Here is a 25993-nt window from a genome sequence, read left to right on the forward strand (position 1 = left end):
CGCTTAACCAAGTGAGCCACCCAGACACCCCTCATTATAATATTTTAAAGAAGGATATATATTAATTATGCTTCCTGAACCGCTGCATATTTGAGAACTTCCTTCTGTCATTGTCACAAAGAATGAAGACTAAGTTGGGGAAAGTTTTTGGATTATAGGTCCCTTCATTTTTCCAGAATTTAGTGTCCTGACTCCATTGGTTTTTGCCATCAATATTTGTTTGAAGAAATCTGGGGCTGGTTTTGAAATTCAATAATTTATTGAAAAATTAAGGCATGCTTCTCAATTTTTATAAATGTTAAGTAGTGCACGATAATCCTTTTAAATCTGCATTCAGAGGCTACTTCAGATCAGGAACATTCCCTTCCATTATGTCTTTAAACAGTGTGTGTCCTGGCAACTCTGCTGTCTTTCTCTTCAGGGTCAAAGAGCTAAATATTGGGTCCCTACCATGAGCCATCCATTTAGACCATCTTCTTCTGTGTGCCTTGAATTTTTCCTTTTTTTTTTTTTTTTGTGCTTGATTTTTTTTTTTTTAAGCCAGTACTATTTTTTTCCTCCCCTGTGGTGCTCATTCAGCTCTTTGCTGTTGCTATTTTGTTTTAATTCCATTGAAAACTGTTATTTCCTTTTCTTCTGAATTTATGGAGTATATGTTTCTTTAATTTCCTTGAGAATATGAAGCACTGTTGCTGAAATATTTCATTTCTTTCCTGGAGGTAAGTTTGCTGTCTTTATTCTCATTTATATGCTCTTTCTTTCTTTGTGTGTGTGTGTGTGTGTGTGTGTGTTTGTCCTCGTAGATCATTTCTGCATATGTCTCCTTTTGCTCTTTAAAAGCCTTTATTCATTTCTTGAGTGCTGACAGTTCTATCCAGATCTTCCTTTGATTCCCCCAAACCACGCATAGATTTATTTTGGTTTGCTTCTTTGTTTTCATGGGCAGTGTTCAAATATTTCTTTAGGGTCAAGCAGGGAGGGTGGGAAAGTATTTGATAGGTTTTTTTCACCCCTGTTCTGTCACTTGAATGCTTCATACTGATAGAAGCAAAGCTGGGGTCTGAGAAGCTGGAAGTAGAGGTGACAGTCTGCTGTCTGTGGTCTGTTGAGAGTGGCTAGAGAAATCCTCTCACTATTTCCTTACCCTCTCTTCTGGTTTATTGTATTCAGCTTTTGGGGGAGAATATAACCATTAGCTTTTCCCCAGGGCTTTTTCTTCCTCCTTCTTTATTATTTGGAAGTTTATTTAACTCTTGCTTTTTAGCGTGCCTGTGCACATGAGAAGGAGAAGGGGAGAGGAGAAGAGAGGAGAATCTAGCTGGATTGTGATTTTTTAGGTTGAAACCCATATCTCAACCCTTTCTGTATGTTCTGTGCAAAGCCTAATCCATTGCCTTTCTTAAAGTTATAGTAGCACTAGCTTCTAGTTGTAGTAACAGTAACTCTATATGGACTACACACTCTGTCAGGCATGTTACTAAACACTTTTATAGAGAATGTTTTGTTTTACATTCTCAATAATCTTAATGATATAGTTACCATTATTTTCCCATTATATATAATAGACAAATTTACCAGAAACTATTTTGCCAGTAAATGGAGAAACCAGAGAATCTCTGACCCCAAAGCTGATGCTCTCAACCAGTTCGTATTCCTTTGAAAGGGAAGGCCTTCAAGTAGGACGTCTGGTGCTCCAAGGCCATTTCTTTCTTTTCATTTTGTTTAAATGCTTTCATGAACCCTCTTTCTAATATTCCCCTGGAGGAGTGTGCCTGAACGCCTTAGTTCTCAAGAGCCTGGCCCAAACAGGACTCCTGTTCTCAGAGTTGCCAGTGACCATGGGTCCTTCTTTGCACAGAAAAACCAGACAGGAATTCTCCTGATGAAAAAGTCGAAGGCCACCTTGTTATTTCTTAGAAATAGAATTTTAAATGGCATAACAAATCCAAACTATGGGGGCCTGGAGCCAGCCTTGGGAGCTGCTGTGGGGGCAGCCTTGGGAGAACCTGATGCTTTCCACTGACAACACATACTTCTGAGCTACAATCCACAGATTTATCCCTGGAGGATGGGTGGAGACACCTGGGCCTTTACTGGCAGTTTGGTAAGCTCAGCTCCATCTCACTTGATTAGATCCTGCTTTCTCCAGCTCAGAGTTGCTCTCAGGGAGGCCGATTGGGCTGGGTCCATCCTCATTCAGCAGAGAAAACAGAAACATGGAATGTGTCTGTGCCCTCAATTTGTTGCCATCTTGCTGACTACGTTTGTGTGTGTTCTTCAGTATGGTGAAAGGAGATGTTACGTTGATATATGCCTATATGTAAAATTTCAGAATGTTTAATACAGAAAATTTAGGAAGTGCATAAATGCAGTCATGATTCCACTATCCAGGGATATCCACTCTCTTATTTTGATGAATCCCGTGTTTTTTTTTTTTCTACTTATATACTTGTGCATATTATATTTACCTAATGTGGGTAAATTCTTTAAAATATTAATATATATAAACTTATCCATGAAAAATTTTTATTTTACAGAATGCTTATTGTATGGGTATGCTAGTATTTCTTTACCAACTAAGACCTTTTTTTTTGGTGTCGTTTTCATCATCCATGGTGAGAGAGAGGATTCTGACCAGGAGCCTCAAGGACATATGCCAGTTCACTGAGACCTTGGCTTTCTTCCTTGGACCTTCCTGTGGCTTTGAATTCCATCATGACCTGTGAGGGCAGTGTTGCCCTGGCACCTTCAGGATTAGGGCTTGCCCAGGATGTCAGTATTGGAAGGGTAGACAGAGCAATTCCTGTGTGTAGATTGAAGTCTTTACGGGATCATATCAATGAAGACATGGGAAGTCATTTCACCTAATTCTGTTAAAAGGAGGAAAATAGAGAAGAAACATGGGAAGCCATTTCAACTAATTCTGTTAAAAAGAAGGAGGAAAATAGGGAAGAAAGAGAGAGAGAGGGAGGGAGGGAATAAGGGAGATGGAAAGAGACTAAGACTTCACTTGTTACCAGAAACTTTCTTTAAGCTTTTCATCAGCTTGGGAATGAAAGCTCTGTTCAGGGCAGCACAGAGCAGTGACGTTAGTAATTGAGGGCAGATAATAATAGAAATAATTGCACACGGTTTTTTTTTTTTTTTAAGATTTATGTATTTCTTTGAGAGAGAGGGAGTGCATGAGCGGCGGGGAGAGGGGCAGAACAAGAGGTAGAGAGAGAGTCTCAAGCAGACTCCCTGCTGAGCATGGAGACTGATTTGGGGGCTCGATCTCACAACCCTGAGACCATGCCCTGAGCCCAAACCAAGAGTTGGACACTCAACCAACTGAGCTACCCAAGCACCCCTGCACACAGTTTTAATAACTGTGAGGGGCCACATTTAATCCTTGTAGTAACCTCCGGTGGCAGGTTTTATCATTATATCCCTATTTTACAGTGGGGAAATTGAGGCACACAGACAGAAGTATAGAGGTCTTATGCTCAGAGTGGAAGAGCATGACCCAGCCTTCCTTTGTCACAGACGAAAACAGAAGGAAGTGCTCCAGTGAACTAACTAGTCTGCCATGCCTGGAGCTGTGGTGTTTGTAGGAATGGAAACCCTCCTGTCTGTTGCCAGAATGCTCTGAGATTCCAACTCTGGTGGTCTTGACAGCAGTATATCACTCAGAAATAGGGACCAAAATGCCTGTTATGCTCTAGAAACCCTGAACGTTGCCCTGATGTAACAAGTGCAGAATCATTCAAGGATCAATTTTTAATAATTCATAGACACTTCTCATCCCTTTTGTACTCTTTGACCCATCCCTCTTTTCCTCCAAAAGTACTTCTCTTTAAGCTTTTTAAAGAAATCAGTGTCTGCAGTTCATGTTTAATTTCAAAATGGCCACTCGCTGTGGCACCAGATAGGTTTTGAAGTGGACCCATGTGGGCACTGGAGGCTGTGAAGGATTAATATTGCTTTGATAAGGACGTGTTATTTCTGTCCTTGATGGTGATGCTTGTGGAGACTTTCCTGAGTGGGTAGAGAGGTGAGGGAGCTGGAACTGTGGTTAGGGCCAGTCTCATCCTATTAATGCTACTGGATACTTGGTAACTAATGCAGGAGAAGTGGCTTCAGAGGGTGGGGGCAATCCTGGTCTCATGTGGGTCAAGCAAGTGTGGCTTCTTTGTAAAACTGGGCAGTGGTTGTGGGAGGGAGAACTATTTCATAAAGTGATTATAGCATCATTCACTCAAAAACCCTCAAAGAACCACGGGACTTATGGATGGGATATTTTGGTTAGTTGAATTTTCCAGCTTACGGAAATTTAAGCAGAAAGTTATTTATTTCAACCAATATTGAGATACTTTTTAAAAGCAAGGGCATTATCGAAACCATTACTGGATTTTTGCTTTGTCCTTGCAAATTTTTTGTACTTGAGGACCATCTTTCTGAACTTGACTTTCAGTATGTGGTAGTATAGTTGTAGAAGGTTTAGAATAAATGACTGAATGTGTACAAATCCCAGGTTATCCCTGAGAACTTAGATTACAAATAATTCCTGACACAAACTTGTTTTGCTGCCATTTTTTTTTTTTTTTAAAGCAGTGTGGTCTAAGAGAATGGAATGAACACAGGATCCAGATACACACAGCTCAGGGCCCCAGTCCCTGCTTGGCCAGAGGCAACTGGCCAGAGGCAACTGGCAACTGGCCAGGGGATAGTGAACAAACAGCCTCCTTGGGCCTCAGGTCCTTCTTCAGTAAAATGAGGAGCTGCACCAGAAGATTTGTAAGGAATCTTCTACAAGTAGTATTTGATGACTTATAAGTTAGGGGTGGGAAGATGGAAGGAAGGCAGGAAGGAAGGAAGGAGACAAGGTAGGGAGGACATGAAAAAAATGACAGGTTCAAATTAGTTGGGCTCTTCTTACCTGCTTGTAACAGGGACAACATGCATGACTATTCAAACCTCTCCTCCCTTAATAGGAATGGATCCTTCGATGCTCAGCCAACTATGTAGCCATGACTCCTTTTGGTTAAGCAGGGTAGACATCTAAAGCTGCAGCATTGGAATTGGCTGAAAAAGGCTAGATTGATTACATTAAGGAAGAGCAACAAACCAAACCTAGAAAAATAACTTTTGGAGGGAGAGATTGTTGAACAGCTGCTGGGTAGATTTTGGGGGAATAGATGCATGGAGGAAATTCAGGAAATTTCCCTATGTGTGTCATGAAAATGTAAACCATGTTTTCCACTCTTTAGGACTTCAGGGAATGTTTAAATTGCTTGTCAGCGGTCTTTATATGTTCACCTTGTGCCTCATGCCATGCCAAGCCCAGGCCCATTTTATCTGTGTTACGAAAAAATGAAGCTGAAGGAAAATGTAGAATTACAAAGGCAGGTTGAAATTTGGAAAATGACAAACAGGAGAAGGTGAGCAGTCATTGGTGGTGGGGAAATCACGTTTGCCCCTGCTGTTGCTGTATTGCTCTTAAGGGAGAGGTTTTCTTCTTTTGATCATGCAAATACCCTGTTGAATACTGAAAATTTCAATTGAGGAAATGTTCTCAGGAATGACTGGCAGGAAAGTGCTGACAGAGTAGAGCTGTCCGTGAAGGCAGCGTTGGGTGGAAGAGCCCTTAGGCTGAAATGATCCCCCAGAGATGCTGGATGGCGCTACTGAGAGTGACTGCTTTGGAGCACTGCACCAGGAGCCCACAGCAGCTCCTGCTCTAGGTGGCTGCTTCTGGCCCCAGTAAGCTCCAGACCAGCAGAGGGAAGGGAAGCATGGAAGATTTTTTTTCTGGCTTGCTCCTTTTTTGGTTCTCTGGTGATTTGAGGGTCCTCTCCAGCTGCGAGGGTGTCTAACCTGGTTAAAAGCTAACAGATTGCTGTGAACCCATGACAATTAAAATTAGATAAAATCATTTATAAACATTATTCTAAATAAGGATGCCCCAGCTGTTGGTGGCTCTTTTGAAGGCATCAGATTTGCAGTCAGAGTGTAGGGGTTTATTGCTCTGTACTCAAATGTTCTTGTAACGATCTCTTTTTTTTTCCCCCTTGATTTCTGTAGGCTTTTTATTTCACTTAAAAAAAAATCTGCTTCCAGAAGGATTATTCCAGTTGGGAGATGTTCTGAGGAACGGAGATTAGCAGATTCTATGCCCTCTGCTATAGAAATTATTGGGGGGGGGGAATACAAACCTCCCTTGCACATTTTCTCAGGTCAGGAATGACCAGCAATAAAAGCCATCCAGCGATGTGGGTCTTTCCACCAAAATATTCATGGCACTGTGATGAATGACAAGCCCAACACTTTACTAGTGCATATCTGTTGAAGAAGGTGGTTCCTTTCAGTGCTGCCAAATGTTTCAATTCTGTCTTTAGGTTATAATTTAAAGTATAAATACTTAACAAGGGCAAGGCAGTGTCTTTCAAGCAGAAATAAATCTACCAAAACTACACATGTGTAAAAATATAAAAATGCTTATTAGTAACCATATACTCCAATAGACAAATTTTAGTAAGTTTGAAACAGCATTTTTTACTCACCTTAAAGGCATAGAAAAAATGTGGATGAGGTTTTTTTTTTTTTAATAATTTATTTTTTCTGCTCTCCTCTTAGCTGCGAGCTAACTCTACACTCAGAAAATCTCACAGGATAGATGGTATATGAAATTTCATATCTTCTTCCCTGGAGTTGGGACTTTTGATGTTCACGTAGTTCGTCTACATATTATAACCTCTTCTTTGTAACTAAATTGAATGTGCTCCCTACAGAGAGTATACTAGATTGAATTTTGCCATTTAATATAGTAGGTAAGAGAGAATCCCAATTGTTCATCTTTAGGTAAATACGTAGGAGATGTGTGGAAAAGCAAAGCTTACTTTCTACCTACAAATATGTTCTCCACAGTGCTTTGCCAAACCCAGGACAGAGCCTCTTGACTATTTGGGCTGGTGAAGCCTGGGAGAGAGGAGTCCTTTCTGTCTGGATTTGGGGCACTGCTGGGGCAACTTCCCCACCCCAAGGCAGGGTCCAGAAGCTGGGCACCCCACGAGGCATGCTGACTAAGGCCATTAAAAACAACATCAGAATAGGAGAGTCAGAATAAAAACCTGGAGAGGCTGTAGGCAGGACCCCAGGGGTTAAGGGCAGCTGTAAATGTTGAGTGACACATAGAGAAAGAAGTACTTGGGGCTAAAAGAAGGTGGCTGATGTGAGCAAAGTGATGATTTCACTTTTTGAATTACATATATCTAATTTTATTTTCTGTTTATAAAAGTGATACCTGTTTACTGAATAGAACTTGGAAAGTACAGAAGACTCTCAAGTAGAGAAAAGAAATTGGGCAAGGTGTCTCTTCCCCCAACTGGAGTTAGCCATTTTGAATGTTGTACTCAGTGTGCTTCCTTTAATTCATTTTTCCAAACATTTAAACCTAAGTAAGATTGCATCATGTGTGTGTACGTAACTGTATGTCATTGTTTCTCTGTATTCATTTATTCAACATCGAAGAAGCATTTGCCACATGACTGCTGGAAATTCTAGGCCTTGGGGTTCCATAATGAGCCATACAGAGTTCCGCCCCTCAGGCTATTTTTGCAGGTGGAGGTTTTCAGGAGAATAAGACCACACTCAGCTCTGAGACGACTTCCCTGCACTTCGGGGTAGGAGGTAGGTCAGGCCTTCAAGGAAGCATGTTAGAGTCTTCAGCTAGGAATAGGCCCACGCTGGCCCTGCATGTTGGCTGTGCTAGGTTCTGGCTGAAGATAAGTCAGGTAAAGGAGAAGCTCCTCTTCTTGTAGAAGTCAAGGGTAAATATTGAAAATACAACCAATGAGGCAAGACCACCCACATCTTCCTACCTCTCAGTCTATCAGTGTACCTGTGCAGATGCCCAGATGCCTTCTCCTGGCACATGGGTTTGTCACCAGTCCTGTCTGACATGAATTCTGTTACCTGTGTGAGGAATCTGCCCCTCTCACCTTCTCAAGGGTTTTGCCTTATCTTCTTTCCTGTTCTCTCTTGCATTCCTGCATCACCTGTTTCCCCCTTGGTACAGCACCATTCTTAGCAGCACACAAACAATTTCTAGAATTCAACATCTTAAAAAAATACTTCTTGACCCCGTCTTCCCTTCCAGTGACCAACCTATTTCTCTAACCCCTTTTATAGCATAATGTCTTCAGGGTGTCCCATACTTGCTGTAACATTTTTCTTTTTACCTCTACTTCTCTCCTCTTCATTTCAGAGGACACTTTCTTCTCTGCCACCGATGACTTCCATGAGGCCAAATCCAATGCTTTTGTCTTGGTCCTATTCTTATCAGAACCCAGAGTACTTTCAACACTGTTGAACAGTTTTCCTGTCATGAAACACTTTATATCAAAATCTTCCATGACAGGATACTCATCTGTTATTCTTCCTAATTCTTGGCCAGTGTAAAGGCCTCCTGACTGGTTTCCCAGCTTCCACTCATCCCCATTCAACTGAAATCCATTTGTAATTTTTAAAAAAGTAAATAAGATCATTTAATTCCCTTGCTTACACTCTTCAGTGACAGCCTCTTGCCCCTAGAATAACCTCCAAGCCTGCACTGTGGGCTGCAGTCTGATTCCTGCCTCCCCTCTGACCTCACAGCTACCATTCTCCTGCTGGTTCACTACACATCAACCACTTTGGCTGCTTCCTATTCCAAGTCAATCTGGCCAAGGTGGTTTCCTCCTCCGGTGTTCACTCTTCTGCTGCCCTTAGCCTGGAGTGTCTGTTGTCCGTGTCTCTTCATGCTGACCCCCCCTCATCATTCAAGTATTTTTTTCTGACATTGTATTTGGATTTTGTCACCAGAGCTTCCCCACAGTTTATCTGAGAAACTTCCAGTTGCATTCATCGATTTCATTTGTGAAATGAAAAAAATTTTAAAAATTTAAAAATTTAAAAAAAAGCTAGTGTTTACTGAGTCTTTGGTATGTGCCAGGCATTGGGCTATTTTTCACAACGCACTTTAGTGATGAGAGACCAATTCTCTGAACGGATTACATGGTTGAGTAGTGTTTGCAACACATCCATTATGTTGGCCAGATATCAGAAACATAGACATTTCAAACTGTTAATAAGGCAAGGATATGAGCTGCCCACATGGTAAAGGGTGATGGTAAACCAGCTGTTAACGTTGATGGGATGCTTGTGATCTGGTAGGGGCTGAGCTAACTTCTTCACATGAATGAACTCCTTTAATCCTCATTTCAAGCTCATGAGGTAGACTGTTTTATCATCCCCATTTTACAGATGAAGACACTGAGAATTACAGACGTTAAATGATTTTCCAAGGTGACACATCTATTAAGTCAAGATATAGGAATCTGGTGGTCTAAACTTAGAGCTACATTCTTATATTTCAGGATGATATATTTGGTGTGATGTCATTTATGTCAAAAAAACCTTCACAAAATGACACCAGTATGACTTCTGTGAGTTATGTATACGTGATGTATGTATGCAAATGCAGAGAAGAGATCAAAGATGATGTACCTTGAACTTAAAAGTGACTAGCTCCGGAAGGAGTGGAGGGGACGACAAGATTGAGAAGGGCCACAAAGGGATTTAGACTTACCTATAAGTTTTAGACACTTTGTTTTGCAAGGTAAATATATATATATACCATCTCTATTGTAAGATAAACAAATTTTAAGGATGTCCTGATTTTTCATTTTATTGTGAATGCAGGAGTGATCATTCTTTTGCCATTTATGAGTAACCACCTGACAACCTGCTATTTCTGGCCCTCATTCTGCTTTTATATTCTCTAAACTATTCCTATATCCTCTCATTCACTCTGTAAATCTGGTAAACTATAAGGAGCATAAAGGATTAAATTCATTAGCAATTTTATAGAGAAATGTTTCTTCACATTTCCCTGCACACATTTTTATTTATGATATTTAATATCTGACGGGCAAGCTTTCAGTGGATAAAACAAGCCTTCTTCTCTCCCCAGAGCTGAAGCTTTATGATCACATTTTGTGAACCGTCAGAGCACAGGTGATCCAGTGCTTATGATGGTGTTAACATGAAACAGAGGCTCTTGCCCGGTTAGTCTTAAAGAGCATTACACAGAAATATTTTACAGTCTAGATAGAAACTCTGATGAGTGGTTATCAGGAGTCACGTTTGAACTTAAAACACTTTTATACTCATGATGTCCTTTGAGGCTCAAGACTATGAAGGAAGAATCGTGTGACATATTTTAAGTCCATTCTCTGGATAAGAAAACTGAGACGAAGAAAGGCAACGGGACTTGCCGATTGTTACAGCCACTAAGAGTGTGAGATTCCAAACCATGTTTTCTAAATTCAAATGCTCTGGCATTTTTCACTATAGTGCATTGCCTCCCAAATTCTTTCAGGGTTGACCAGATGCTCTTTTACAATTACAGGCACTATAAATTGCGTTTTATACATTTTATAATTTGCAGTATGACTGAATAGTAACTAGGACACCTAATTTAAAAGGAGAAAAAGCAGGACTCTAATGAATACACTGTATGGCAAGTGAGTGTTTGCTGACACTTTCAGTTAAAGGGATCTTTATTACTATTCAACTTCTGGTGTTTACATTAGATGTGAAAGTTAAAGATATACACCACTTTGGGGAAACATTAAAATGCTACAAGTGAGTTTTCCCTTATGTAACTAACTGGCACCATTCTTGGAATCCTATAAAAGTGCTCATTTTGCCTTTTAACAATGTTTTATTTTGCTTCATGGGTATGACAGGTGGGGCTCTGAAAACCATCTTAGCGTTGTCTTAGATATTAAAAAAAAATAATCCTGATCATACAATATCAAAAGGAAGAACTCCCAGAAATAAACTTTTTTCAAATTTCTTATGTTTTGACCTCTTTCGCTTCCCTCAACTGAATTGAAACCTGTCCTCGAAAGTGTAACATACTCCCTCAAAAAATAGCTTCCCTGTTTGGGCAAATCTAACTAGAACTAACTAGCTAAAAAGATCTAACTTACTAACTTTAATTCCTTCATATACATGTATGTGTATATATGTAGGCATAAACATATATATAGATCTGTAATCTACAGTCTTATAACTACTTTCCCCTTTTTGTCCCAGTTCTGTCCTTCAGAGCCACACAGATGGGGGTATATTTTGTAAATGACAAAGCGCCACTCACATGTAAGCTCTTATAATAACACAAAATCCATCTATTGCTCCTTCTACTTAGGCAAGCAATACAACGATCAGAGACATTAAGGTGTAGCTTAGAGAAGGGCTTTAGCCTCTCCCCATTGTTACCATCCAAATCCTCCATATTGCAAATGAGTGGACGTTCTTGATTTAAATATCAGTGTGCTTATCTTTTGCTCGGCAAAAGCAAAATCAGTTTTAAATGAGCATACTGTCTTAGTGAGAACAATGAGTTTGCAAGCCTTGATTCCGGAGAAGTCTCCATCAGACCACAGTCCCGTAAGCCTATGTCAGTAGAAATTCTGAAGCAACCATTGCTCCAGGTATTCGTGGCTGTAAACCCTACTCCTGTTGGTTTTCTATTTCTGCCATAACCAGTTACCACAAATTTAGTGGATCAAAACAACACAAACTTACTGTCTATGGTTAAGAGATCACAAGTCTGTCATGAGTCTCACTCATAGTGTTAAAATCCTTTCTGCCCTCAGCAGGGCTGCGCTCCTTACATTGGTTCTAGGACAGAATCCATCTCCTTGCCTCCTGGAGCTTCTAGAGACCACCCACATTTTTTGGCTTATAGTGCCATTTCTCTGTCTTGAAATCCAGCAGTGTGAAAGCTTTCTGATTCTGTTTCTATCATCCCATCTCTTTTTCTGGCTCTCTCTGTTCTTCTGCCTCCCTCTTCCACATTTAAGGACCCTCGTGATTGCAACGAGTCAACTCAGAGACTCTAGTATAATTCCTCCCATAAAGTCAGTTGATCAGCAAATTTATTCTATCTGCAACCCTAATTCCTCTTTGCCATGTAACCTAACATATTCACAGGTTCTGAAGATTAGGACATGGACCTTTTGGGGGGTATTAATCTGCCTACCATGCTGACCTTCCCCAAGCCTCTCCCTTTCCTGACTATCCATCCCCACTTTCCTCCTTATATGACATGGTATTGAATGCACATCTCTCTGGTTGCTTTTTCCTGGACTTTTGTTCATTCATAATACATTGGGAACCACTATGAATCAGATGCTGTGATAGGTGCAATGGAGTTCACACCTGGTGAAAGTTGACAACTCCGCAGAATTATAGGGATAGGGAAAGAGGCATGTATGAGATGCTATTACGGGCTAGGTTGGCCGGGAGGCTGACCCTTACCTAGAGATCAGTGTTCAGGTTCAGAAAGTTTACCAAGGTCTTTGGATCAACCATCATGGGCAGGAAGGGCTGGAAGCAGGGTGGGCAGAGAGAGAAAACGCTCATTGAGCACCAAGCAGTCTCCTTGGTATTTCCCAATGCCCTCTTGGTCATCCCACCTTCAGGACATGGATTCATTAGGGAGGGACCCAGATGAAAATAAGTAGTGGCTCCAGTAACCTCAGATATTCCCGGATTCTATTCTCTGTTGTCCCTTCTCTCTTCTCCATCCAGCTTCCAGAATTTCAGTGTTCATGCGACATTTGCTTGACCAGCTCTAAAAATTTATCTGTTAAATTCAGGGGTAGTGTAGAAATTACTGATCAGTTTAAATTCCCAAAGGAGGCGTGTAATTCTCCAGGAAGCAGGAAATAAGTGTCTGTAGAATTTAGGCATTCCAAGTTGGACCTGCAGATGCGTGGAGATATTTTAGAGTCTCAGCACTTCCCCTGCCCTTGAAATTCATATGTATGACAGGCTTTTTTTTTTTTTTTTTAAACCAGATGACTTCAGGAAAAAAAAAAGACACAACAAAGCAAAACAAAACAAAACAAAACAAAAAAACATGCTTATTTAGAAGAGAATGGCAGGGACATCCTTTCTGATTCTCTCAAACCAGGACTCATAAGAACTCAACACTGGAAACTCTAGAATCTATCTGTATAAATTGACTCTGCTATTTTAAACTGCTTCCTGGGGTCATTTCAATTGTATCTGAAGAAAGAGTCATGAGAGGCAAATGAATTAAATTTCCTTTCCTAAGTAATTACAATGCAAATCTAAAACTGTTATACCCTGTTTCCTAGAAATAACTAGGGCGGAGATTTTCTCTCTCTTTTTATTTTTACTTTTTGCCCCCTACTCATTTAGGAAAAGATGTAGTGATTAAGTAGAAATGAAAAAGCAATAATAGGAAGTTAAGTGTGAAAGGCAACTTAATTTCCTTGTTGCTCTGAACGCTTATAGTAGAGTGTGGGTTCTCACCCTTTCATCAAAGTAGCTTAATAGAACACGTGTCAGTGCCTAGCTGAACGTTTTTTTCTTAAAGATGAACTAATTTCAAAATTTTTCCTGGATTACTTTATGCACCTTAATTCAGGTGCTTATTTGGTTGAGGTGCTGCAAAATGAAGTTCCTTAAATGTTCTGCTGTGAAAATGGCACTTACTTCTGATTGTGATTCTGAGTTTTTAAAAGACACTCTCTGTGCCCAAGCCCATTTGATCAATGGGCAAAATGTGTTATTTCATCATTTAACAAGCCTTTCTCGACATTTGCACCATCACTGACAGAACTCAAGCATACGGAGCTTAGTTCCAAATGAAGCACGCAAAAGCACAGGCTCTAACGTGGCTTACAGGGGAGGGGTGCTATTTTTGCAAATCCATTTTCTGGAGATCTTTGCTACTCAGAATGGACTGGCAGCAACAGCATCACCTGGGAGCTTGTTAGTGCAGAATTTCAGGTCATACTATAGACGTGCTGAGTTGGAATCTGCATTTTATTAAGGCCTCATGAATATTCATAAGCAAGATTAATATTTGGGAAGAACAGGTAGAGAACATTCTAGACTCCCATGATTCCTCTGTTTTCCTTTTTGCTCCACTCTATCAAATAGTATTATGTTATTCAGAGTAAACCTCTTCACATAAGACAACCCCAAATCTCAGGGGCTTAACAAAAAAAGATCAATTTTCACCTCTTAGTCAATTGTGGACTGGGAGGGGGGCAATCTTCCCTATGTCATTTGTGAACAGTCATTCTGTCTAGTGGCTTGTCTATCCCCAGGGACATCCGAGTTCATCCCTGGACCCCTGATTCTGAGCTTTCCATGAAGGAAGAGCCAGCACATAGAGGAATGTGCAGGACCCTTTTATGGGTCAGGAATGGAAAAGACATCACTGCTCCCTGCATCTCGTAGGTCAGGACTCAGTCACCTGGCCACATCTAGCTGCTAGAGAGACCGAGAAACGTCCCCTATCTTTTTGCACAGAGAGGAAAGAAAGTGTTTCTGATAAACTTTTAGTCGGTCTCTGCCTTGCTCATCCATCATCCAAGATCCAGCTAAAGCCCTACCTGTTTCTGAACTGCTTCAGGCAGGAGGATGTCTTCTAAATGACTATGGCACTTATTAGTTGGTCTTTTCATTTACGCATTCCATAAACATCCTTGTATATTATCATTCAGGGATGTATGTCTTATTTTCCATTAGAATTAATAAGCACTTGTAAAGCAGTTGGTCATGCCATTTATTTTTTAAAAATTCTGCAGAGCCAAGATTACTTTTATGCATATAATGATGATATTATTAACATTTATTGATCAAGTGAATGAATATTTGGGGAAGTATAACAGTTCTTCTTATATCAGCATTTAGTAAATATCTCATGACTCTTTTCAATGTCTCGATTTTATGATTAACCCCCAAATTTTTTAAAATTATCCTCCTAATCTCTTGTCACCTTTTTGCATATGTTATCAATTTTCTAGCCTTAATGCATCCTAATAGCAGTGCTTTGGTGGGGGCATAACATGGGCCACTGAACACATCATTATGCCCATGTCATGGTCAAAGTCCCAAGCAAAAATATAATTTGCGTAAAATCATATAACTGGTAAGTACGGAGAAGCCAGGGTTTGGATTCGGGTCAGTCTTATGGCTCCAAATCCAGGATATTGTTCACTATGCCCCACATTTTCTTCAATAGATAACTGCATTCTCTCGACTGCTTCAAAACATGATGACCATTGACAATATTGTGAAGAATTAAGTATAATTTATAGACGGCTTTTTCATTTTTTAGTTCCCATTTTGCCAGTGTTGTCCAGGGAATGTAGGCTTGTTGGATCAGAGCTTTTAATTTGTCAAAAAAGTTTGGAATTTTTGCACAAAATAAGGTTTCTGGCTGTATCCAACCCAGTAGAGCTGGTAAGTAAACTCAAATATAAGGACACTCGGTTTTATTGTAGTTTTGATGCCAAGACAAGTTTGGCTTTTTTTTTTTTTTCCTTTTTTGGTTCCTATTTTCTTTGTTTCTTTTTTTTCCCTTCTTCTTCTTTTTACCTGTCTTCCTGGCTGCTTATAACATATTTTCTTTTCCTTAGAAATTAAAATATTAACTTGTGTACACTTGAGCCACACATTTTCTTTGACTTTGTCTGGAGCCCAGTGGGCTCTTTGAGTGTGAAAACTTCTTCTTCTGCTAATATTCTAATCTCATTTATTTATTGCATATCCTCTCTTTGCTATCTTTTGGAATTCCAATTTTACATGTTTTAGGTCTTGGATTAATCCTTTATCATTCTCTTGACTTTTTCTCATTATCATTTTTTCTTTGTCTTTATGTTCTTGGAGGATTTTTTTTTTAGTTGATATTGTAAATCATATATTTGATTTGCTGCATTATACAATATATAGTTCATTGCCCCTAAACCTTTTACTTTATTTTACTTTTTTTAATTGAAGTATAGTTGACATATAGTGTTATATTTGTTTCAGGTGTACAACATATTGATTCAACAATTCTATACATTACTCGTGTTCCAATATGGTGTCACCATGAAGCATTATTAAATATTATTGGCTATATTTCCTATGCTGTACTTTTCATCTCTGTGACTTGTTTACTTTGTAACTAGAGGTTTGTACCTTAGTCCACTTTATCTACCCCACCAATCCTCCTACCCACCTCCGCTCTGGCAACTACCAGTTTGTTGTCTGTATTTAAGAATCTGTTTTTGTTTTTTATTTGTTTTTGTTGTTGTTTCTCTGCTTTATTTTTTAGATTCCACATGTAAGCAAAACCCAAAGCATTTTAAATTTTGCTAGTCATATCTTTCAAGAACTAAATCTTGTTCCTACTTCAAATAAGCAACTTTCTCTTGAAATACGCTCAGAAAATGAATCAGAAATTTTTCCCTGAGAATTTTTTTTCTTCTTGGAGGGAATTTTTCTCAAAGGAAAGTATTTGTCCTGAGGACTCAGATAATCATCTTATGATCTGATGATTTTTTTCACTATGCCTGGTGATTTTCTTTCATCTTCTGTAGAGCCAAGGTGGCTACGATTTTATTCGCAAGAGAAAAAGCAAATTTTGTATGTGATTAGTTTTAGTTTAGGTAGGTATGGCAAAAGTCTCTGATTTACTCAATGGTTTTTACTGTTTAATATTTCTCCATTGCATTGTGTCCCTTTTTATCTCTTAATTATCTGGGTATTTCCCTGCCCCATTGCTGAAGCCCCTGAAAATGAAGGAGAGTGTGACTATTGGTGCTGGAGCCTTCAGAATCCGAAGACCCCAGGATCATTCTTTAATGGTTCCAACAAGGTGCCTGGTTGTCAATCTGTGTCATCTGACCAGCAAAGAGGAAGGAAGTATTTTACTCTATACATTAAAAAAAAAATAGACTTAATTTTTTAAAAGATTTTATTTATTTATTTGACAGAGAGAGAGAACACAAGCAGGGAGAGTGGCAGAGGGAGAGGGAGAAACAGACTCTCCGCTGAGCAGCTGAGCAGGGAGCCTGTCATGGGGCTTGATCCCAGGACCCTGGGATCATGACCTGGGCCAAAGGCAGACGCTTAACCGACTGAGCCACCCAGGCACCCCATAGACTTAATTTCTTTAGAGTAGTTTTAGGTTTACATAAGCATGAGCAGAAAATACAGAATTCCCATACACTCCCTTTCTCCCCCTCTCTTTCCCCAGTTATTAACATTTTGGATTAATGTTGTACATTTCTTTACAGTCAATGAGACAATATTGATACATTATTATTAACTAAAGCCCACAGCTTATATTAGGGTTCACTCTTTGTGTTTTACATCCCATGGGTTTTGACAAATGCATAAGGTCATGTATCCATCATTACAGTTATCACACAGGATGTTGTTTTTGAATAGTTAAGTTCACTGTACTCCTTAGCCCCACACAGTCACCAGTTAGCTTGGAAATAGTATCAGCCACATTTTTGGGGCCCAGAATTACTGAAGAGCTGAATTGTGTATACTCCAAAAGCAATGACATTGGCTCTTGTTGGGGGAAAACAGCATCGGTGTTGGCTGCACCGAGATTCAACACAACTGGAAAGAAATATGACCTTTCATCAACACTAGAATAAAATTTCCAAAATCATTTATGGAGTAGAAATTTCTTTTCTTTTAAAAACTCTGTGGTCAAAAGAGAAAACAAACAAACAACTTCATTGTTTCCTTTTTCATTGACCCTGCTATTTTGAGTGTGGGGACATCTTTATTAGGATGGGGATTCTTTGTTTATAGGAAATAGGAAGGGAGCTATACAATAAGGGATTGCTTAAAGGATGAGTATTTGGATTATTCTTGCACATTGGTTATGGTGTGATGAAGGTAACTGGGATCTATGCCCTTTGCTAACATATATGAACTTCTTTATTGCTATTTCTGCCTTGCTGAAGCAATGCCCCCTATGTCTCAGAATATCTCTCCCCTCTCAGGTAAGTTTTTGAAAACTTCTCCATTTGCTTTTTAAGCTTATTTCTCTTTTGCTTGCATTGGTTGACCAGGTATTATTTTTCTATTGCTCTGTAAAACATTAACACAAATGTAGCAGCTTAAACTCACTCCTGTTTGTTATCTCGGTTCTGTTAAGTCAGAAATCTGGGTGGGCGGGACTGGGTTTTCTTTTCTGGGTCTCACACTCCAAGTCTTGCCTGGGCTGAGCTCCCATCTTAAGTCTCTGAGAAAGTCTACATTCAAGTTAATTCAGGTGGTTGAATCCAGTTCCCTGTGGCTATAGATCTGAGATCCATGTTTCCTCGCTGGCTGTCCTCAACATTTCAAAATCACCAGCCTTCCTTCACACACGTCCTTTCCATTTTCAAAGGAACAACGGCAGGTCAAGTCTTCCTTACATTTTTCATGTCTTTGACTTCCACCACCAGTCTGAGAAAGCTCTCTGCTTTAAGGGTTAATGTGATTAGATCAGCCCCATCAGGATAATTAGCATGGGCTGATTAAAGTCAACTGTGCTTTAATGGGGAGTGATGTTGCCTGTGGTCTATGTCTATAGTCATGGAAGTGATATTTCATCATATTCATATGTTCTGAAGATTAGAGCATGAACTCTTCTGGGGAGCATGCATGGTAGCATGTTTAGGATTATAATTATGCCTACTTCCCATCCTCCTGCCCCCATCCTTTGTGCCATTGTTGCCATATATTTTACATTTTTATGTGCTCTAAACACATAGAACATCATTACTATTTTTGCCTTAGACAGTTATCTTTTAGAACAATTAAAAATAAGGATAAAACACCCTTTTGTTTTTACCTTCAATTTTTTTTCCCATTTCCAACATTATTAATTACTTTATGTAGAATTTCAAGTTTCTGATATATTCCTTCTGTCTGAGGAGCTTCTTTTAATATTTCTTTAGAATAAGTCTGTTGGCAATAAATTCTGTTATCGTTTGAGAAAAATCTTCCTTTGTTCTTTATGTTAAAAGATATTTTCATTGGGTGTAGAATTCTTTGTTGACAGGGTTTTTTCTTTTTTTCAGAGTTTTAAAGATATCACTCTGTTTTCTTTTAGCTTATATGGTTTCTGATGATGAGGTTCCTGTAACTTTTATTCTTGTTCTTCCATTAGGAATATACCTCTTTTCTTTGGATGCCTTTCAATTTTTGGCATATAGCAATTTGAATGTGATATGCCTAGATTATTTTATTTTTTTCTGGCTTGGTGTGCTTTGAGCTTTTTGGATTTGGAGTTTGGTGCCCATAATTACTTTTAGGAAATTCTCAGCAAAATATTCTTTTATGCATATATATCTCTTTTTCTGTGATTCAAGTCATGTATATTTTAGACCATTTGAGATTTTCTTATAGTTCTTAATAACAGTTCTATACTATTTTTATTTTCACACATTTTCTCTTTGTATTTCAGTGTGGGTAATTTCTACTGAGCTATCTCCAAGTTTATTGCTTCTTTCTTTGGCCTTGTTCAGTCTACCGAGGAATTCATAGAAGGCGTTCTTCATCTCAGTTTACCGTTTTTCAGTTGTATCATTCACATTTGATTCTTCGTTATAAAGTCCAACTCTCTGCTGAAGTCACCCCTCTGACCTTGTATGTTGCCTACTTTTTACATTAGGATCTTGCTGTAGTAATAATAGTTATTTTAAATGCCTTGTCCAATAGTTCTAGCATATTTGTCCTATCCAGGTCTGGTTCTAGGGATTGTGTTTTCTCTTGCCTTTTTGTGTGTGTCATAGTTTTTTTTGGAAGTCAGACATCTTATGTAGGAGAGCTGTCAGTAATGTAAATATTTTTTAATGTTTAGAGATGTGCATGCCTTTTCTACGGAGAGACCTTTAGAGTTGGGGGCAGGGGTGAATCAATCTAGATAGGAGTTGAGCTGTGTTGGAGGTTTGTTGTTGCTATGGTTACCCTGAGTGCATCACAGGCATCAAATTCCTCTAGTGGCATCTCCTGTTAAAGGTGAAGGTTGATTTGAGGCCATTTTTTTTTTTCCAATTTCTACTTTTCCTTGGACCTAGATTTTTCCTTTGTGTGTGCCCTGAAGAGAATCTATCTCCTGTACCTCTTTAGCTATACTCTCCTATTACTTTTATTAAGGGAGTTCTCTGTTACTTGTAGGAAACCTCAGTCTTATACACAGGCACTTCAGCCCGGGCTGTCAGGTGTATGCTCTTGCATGTTCTCCAACTATAGTATGTGGTCCTAGTGAGTATTTTTGCCCCTCCCCCAGCTCTCTTTGGCTCTCCTCTTCACCCAGTTGCGTGATTGCTCCAACATCCTAGGGTAGTCACCCTTCTCCATGCAAATTAGGGTTTGTGTTCTTTAGGGAAGATAGTGGAGGTAGGTCTAGATAGAATTTCAGTAAGGGCTGCTGTTCTGCTTTCCAAAACAGCAATATCTGGGAAGCTTTCCAGGATTCTCTCTAATCCTCCCTGTGAGCACCTGTGGATTCATGGAAGGGAAGTGTGCTCAAGGATGTAAATCCTCCTATACATCTGTCGCTTCCGAGGGCTTCAGACTCTTGCACTGAGATAATTTAATTGTAATTTGTTACAGTTTTAGCAATTCATTAAAACATTTTAGCTTCATACCGGCTTATGTTTTGCCCCTCAGCCTCTGCCCCAACCAAACAAATCCTTGGTGCCTGTTTCTCCCTGCAGATGCCAATCTCTAGGTGTCCAATTGTCTATTTTCTCCATGAGCTAAACTTTCTGATGGGTCCAAGAAAAGTTGGTAATTTGAGTTTGTCTAGTGTTATAAGTTTGAATGCTCTTTGTGGTTCTCCATATTTCTGAGCTGAAACTGGCATACTATGTATTTTAATTAACTCATTCTCAGGCAAATATTTAGCAGCATCTAGAGAGAACTGTCAATACAGCAATGATCTACTTGACAATCAGAATTATTCCTTTATGCACTGAATGTAGACATCTTGTTATTTAGAGTCGCACAATCAAAAATCAACCCTATTTTGTTTGAAAGCAGTTATGTTAATTTGGCTTACGAATTTTACAGAAGCAAAAGTAACCTGTAGACTTTGGTGTTTCCATACTGTTTCTCTGGTGCCTGTATTGTTCCTGTGGCACAGTGTTGGTGTGCCTCCTTCGGAGAGAGTCTTTGAGAGAAGGTGTGATGTCTCATCTATCTTTGTTTTCCTTTTGCCAAGCACAATATCTGGTATAGAGCGGCAACTCAATAAATACTTGTTTAATGTTGCTCAATATCTCTGGGTCTCACTCCATGAGTTGATGCACTTCCTGAGAGTCTTTGGTTTCCCGGACTCTATGTCTCAAGAGCTGACCGAAGTCTTCTTCCGACTGTTTGGCTTGTATTATACCATAAAAAGCACACAATTCAGATGTGCTCTGAGAAAGCCTGGGGCACGTGCCCAAGTGATGTGTGTGTGCTTCAAGGAGCCTTATTTCTCAGGCGGGGAACCAGAAGCCACTGGATGATCTCCAGATATAACTACTGTGTCTTGTAGTTGGAGTATTTTTTAATGCTTAATGAAAAATAGGATTTCAATTTGAACTCTATAAGGCAAGAAGAGGCTTACATTAAGGGAACAAGTACAAGCAGACATGGAGGAGAGATGGAAGAACTGTGACTGCCTTCATTACGTGTGTGCAGTTCAGCAGAAATGATGCTCTGGGTGAATCTTAAATAGTCTAGCAAAGTGAAATCCCCTCAGCTCATCTGTTAAGTCAGTGAATATGGTAATCTGTGTGTGACAGAAGCCTCCACAGCTGCTCCTCAGCAGTGCAATCTGATGGGGGGATTTGTTTTTGTTATAAGGCTCGCTGGACTCTCCATAAGGCATGAAAGAGAAAAATTTGACGCTCGTTTGCATCAAATAACTCTTTAGATGATGATTTCTGCTGCTTTAGGGTCTTGATATATGTGCAAGGAATAGGTAGTGGGGTTTGATTTGGAAGAATAAAATTGATTATAGCCTGCCCCTCTGGTTCCCCCACCTACCTCCTTTCACCACCCCCCCAACCCATACCATATATTCACAATACACTAAAGTTGCCCATTTCAACATCTCTGTAGAGGATTTAAGGCTGCTCACTTGGCAGGTCAGATCCCACGTATCTTGTTGCTGGTCCTACATTGCTGTTGTACCAAGGGAAATAGGAGGCTTTGTAGAAAGAGAAGAGAGATCATGGGCTTTAAAGCCAGCCAGGTCTGGGTTCAAATCTGAACCCTGCTATTTTCTAGCTTTATGATCCTGGTCAAGTGATACTCTCGGTCTTTCATCTATAGCATAGAGGTAGAAGCACTAAACTCATAGAATTCCTAAGAGGATAAAACGATGTGTGTATGATGTGTGATGAGGATAAAAAATGTGTGTAAGGCATTTGGTTTGAAAAAAAAGGGGGAATTTAATAGATGTTAGCCATTATTACTAATATCACTATTGTTTATTTTCGTCCCTGGCTTCATGATTTAGCTTTCAGCTGTTTTCTGAAGCTCTGACCCTATAGATTCGGCCACATATGTCGAACTCCTCCTCATGCTCAAATCCTTCACTTGGCAAGGTGCTCAGCCCCTTAGCCTGCAGATGTGTGGAGTCTTGCTTGATCATTTCTTAATAGTGTGGGTCCGTGGCAGGCTTTTATTCCTAACCCATGTTGAAGCCTCTCCCTGCAGGAGGATTAGATAGCTCTATCTCCTTGAGTGCATGTGTGGTCATGTGATTTACTTTGACCAGTGAAATATAAGCAAAAGTGGTATGTTATTGCCAGGCAGAGCCTTTAACCTGTGGGTGGTCATTTTTTACCATCTCTCCAATGACAGAGCCACATCGGGATGGGTCTTCCCAAGGCTTGGGTCCTTGAGTGGCTGTGATGAGCAGAGCCTGGTGACCATGATAGAGGTAGTATGAGTAAGAAGTAACTTTTCTGTTATAAGCCGAGAGGTTTTTGATTTGTTACTGCAGCATAACCTGGCGCATCCTAAGTGCTATGAGCCTTATCCTTCAATTCTAGCTCCAGTTAGAGTTCTCTTTACCTGCCAACAGCTCCATCAATCCATGTGGATCTTTGTTCCCTGTCAAGTTGTTCTGCCCATTCAATGACTGTCAAATGGGTGTGTAAGGCCACAAGCCAATGCTTCTGCTCAATCTATCTTTTCCTCCTGCTCTGACTTTAGCCTGCTAAAACCTGCTCTAAATGTCAAACTGAATTACACACAGTTGTAAAGAAAGTTGGGGCTGGGAAGGGTGGCTCTGGGGTGCTTCAATTCTTCTACTCTCCCTACATTTCCCAACTCTCATTCTTTTTGCCTGGTGCTCAAACTTGACATGCAATGTAGTTCCCTACAGAGAGGCTGGGGCTACAAATAGGCAGGTCTTGCTCTGGGGCTGCCAGACAGAGGCTGCATTGCTAGTCTTGGGCCATTTGTCCTCCTACTACACTGCTCATGGTGAGCAAGGGCTGTCTGTCTGTCCTTGTCTGCCTCTTGAGCTCTCTGTGTTTTCCTCACTGTATTTGTGTATTGTCCCTTGTCTTCATATGTAGCCTCAACTGTGCTTCCAGGTCCCAACACTATGGTTGGGAGAACTGAGCAGGTGCTGTCCTACTGGTTAGGTTCAGCGTTGTCTGCCTTGCCTCTCCTGATGCCATATTGAGCTTCTGTCCTGTCTCTGAATGCCTCTTTGGCTTTTACCCTGGACTCAGGATCCTTCCAGTATAGAGCCTGCTTCCCTGTTGCGTTCTCAAGGATTATAACCAGTACGCAGAGCTGAACTCTTTGGCCTGAGCCCTGTCCCTTTGATGTCAGTTAATTAGTGGCTGCAAAGAACGGAAACCATCTTGAACAAAAAAAGGGTTTACCGTGAAGCTAAACAAATCTTGGAACTAGAAAAAGAAGGTCATTGGAAACCAAGGGAGCTCTTAGTTTCTGTCATAGGATCTCTGTTTCAGCCACCGATTGTTGTATAACAAAATACCCCAAGATGCATTGGCCTAAAACAATGAGACTGCCTTATTTCTCATGATTCTGTGGGTTGGCCAGGTACTTCCTCTGCTTTAAATAGTGTCAGGTAGTGCCCTGGGATGGCTGGAAGTTCCAAAACGTCCTCCCTTTCTTGAATGACAGTTAGTGCTGGCTGGGACTAATGGCCAGGCCTTTGGTTCTTCTTTATGTTCTACTGCCTTTTATCCTAAATGATTATCCATATGCTGTTTCATGGGATACCTTTATTAGCTGGCACCTGAACTAGGGAGCCTTCCGGGATTCAACTCACATCTATCGCAGTATGAGTGCTCCAAGAGGGACAAGGAGCCAGGATTTCTGCTTTCAGTACTTGCCGTTTTGTCATTGATTGCCTGAGCAGACAGGTGCTGTTCCACATTTTACCTCTGCTGGGTCAATTACAGTGATTTCAAAGGACATAAATGTGTCTGACAAGTCTCATTGGAAAGAAAATTCCTTCAGATTAACAATAAATTGATCTGATTACACAATCCTGGTATCATTCAGAAGAAAAACGCAAGGCTGAAGTGGAGTGGCAATCTTTATTCATATCAATCTGTGAGAAAATGGAGTGTAAGGAAAGCTTGAGGCAAGGAATGAAAAATGTCTGCTCTCTGATGGCCAAAAAATACCCGCATCTCAATGATGCTACTACTCAGAGATGTGCAGGACAGATGTTTAGAAACTATTAAGAGAATTGCAGACTTACTGATTTACCTTTTTGTAATAAGGCAAAGGTCTCAAGATCTTAATATTTGGAACCCAGATGGGAGGTGACTTTGCCCTATCACGTTATTTTTAGGCATTTTTGTGAGCCTGGTGAAGATCAACAGAGTGGTAACATACTTTGCCTGTGACCTACAGTAGGCTTGACATGCATGTTAGTCACACCACCTAGCAATGATGGGGAGAAACTAACTGATTGGCTTAATAGAGACAGAGAGATTACACTCAATGACATGGTAACTGTTGCTCTTGATGGATCACCTCTGTGGTAAAGACTTATCTGACTCTCCCAGGCAAAATGACTCCTTCCTTCCTCTCTTCTCTCACAGTGCCCTGGATACACATCTATTAAGACACTTCTCAAATCTGTTCAATCAAATATTTATTCAGTCCTTATTAGATGTCATGTTCTGGGCTAAAGGGCAGTAGCAGTGCATTAATTCATCATCTCTATCTTACTGCATTACTTCAAATCCTTACCAGCTCTTTCTTGGACTATAGTCCAAGAATATAATCCTCATCCCCAAGAAATTTATAGTCTGGTAGGAGATTGCCATAGATGCTGTTGATTAAAAACCAAGCCAGCATTACTTCCATTCTCCTCTGCTGGAAGAGACCTCATTTTGTTCTGTTGGCTCCTCCTCCATCCCATGACTTAGGCAAGATCCCAATTAATACAAATCCATCATGGCCAATGAGTGATTGGTTTGTGGGGGGTCATGTGATTCAACACTTGTCAACATAAAGAGAACTTGGCAGCAGAGGCTTCTAGGAAAGATTTCTTCATTGATACAAGGAGACACGGGGATGCAGAATATTTTCATTTGTAGATTTGATGCCTGGAAATGCTATATTCACTTATTCCTCAAAAGGAGACCTTGCTTTCAGACAAGCCAACAGGGTAGCAAAAAAGGTGGGAAGAACCTGGGTTTGTGATGCTATCTTTAAGTTGCTCAAATAACCCAAACTAGAGGTATCCACAATAGGATATCTGTTATGGTGCTTATGCCAGTTACTGGCTGAATGCTTACTTTTTGATATGGGATGGAACTGATAAAGGGTAAACTTACTGTAACAATTAAGGCAGAATATGAGAAACACAAAAAGAGAGATGCAAAGTGCTATAAGAATTCAGGAGATACCCAAAGGGGTACGGGCACCCCAATGTTTATAGCAGCAATGTCCACAACAGCCAAACTGTGGAAAGAGCCAAGATGTCCATCGACAGATGAATGGATAAAGAAGAGGTGGTATATATACACAATGGAATATTATGCAGCCATCAAAAGGAATGAGATCTTGCCATTTGCAACGATGTGGACGGAACTGGAGGGTGTTATGCTGAGTGAAATAAGTCAATCAGAGAAAGACATGTATCATA

The sequence above is a fragment of the Eumetopias jubatus genome, unplaced genomic scaffold (genome assembly GCF_037043125.1).
Source record: "Eumetopias jubatus isolate StellerSeaLion01/CBP00866 unplaced genomic scaffold, mEumJub1_p1.0 scaffold_7, whole genome shotgun sequence".
NCBI lineage: Eukaryota > Metazoa > Chordata > Mammalia > Carnivora > Otariidae > Eumetopias > Eumetopias jubatus.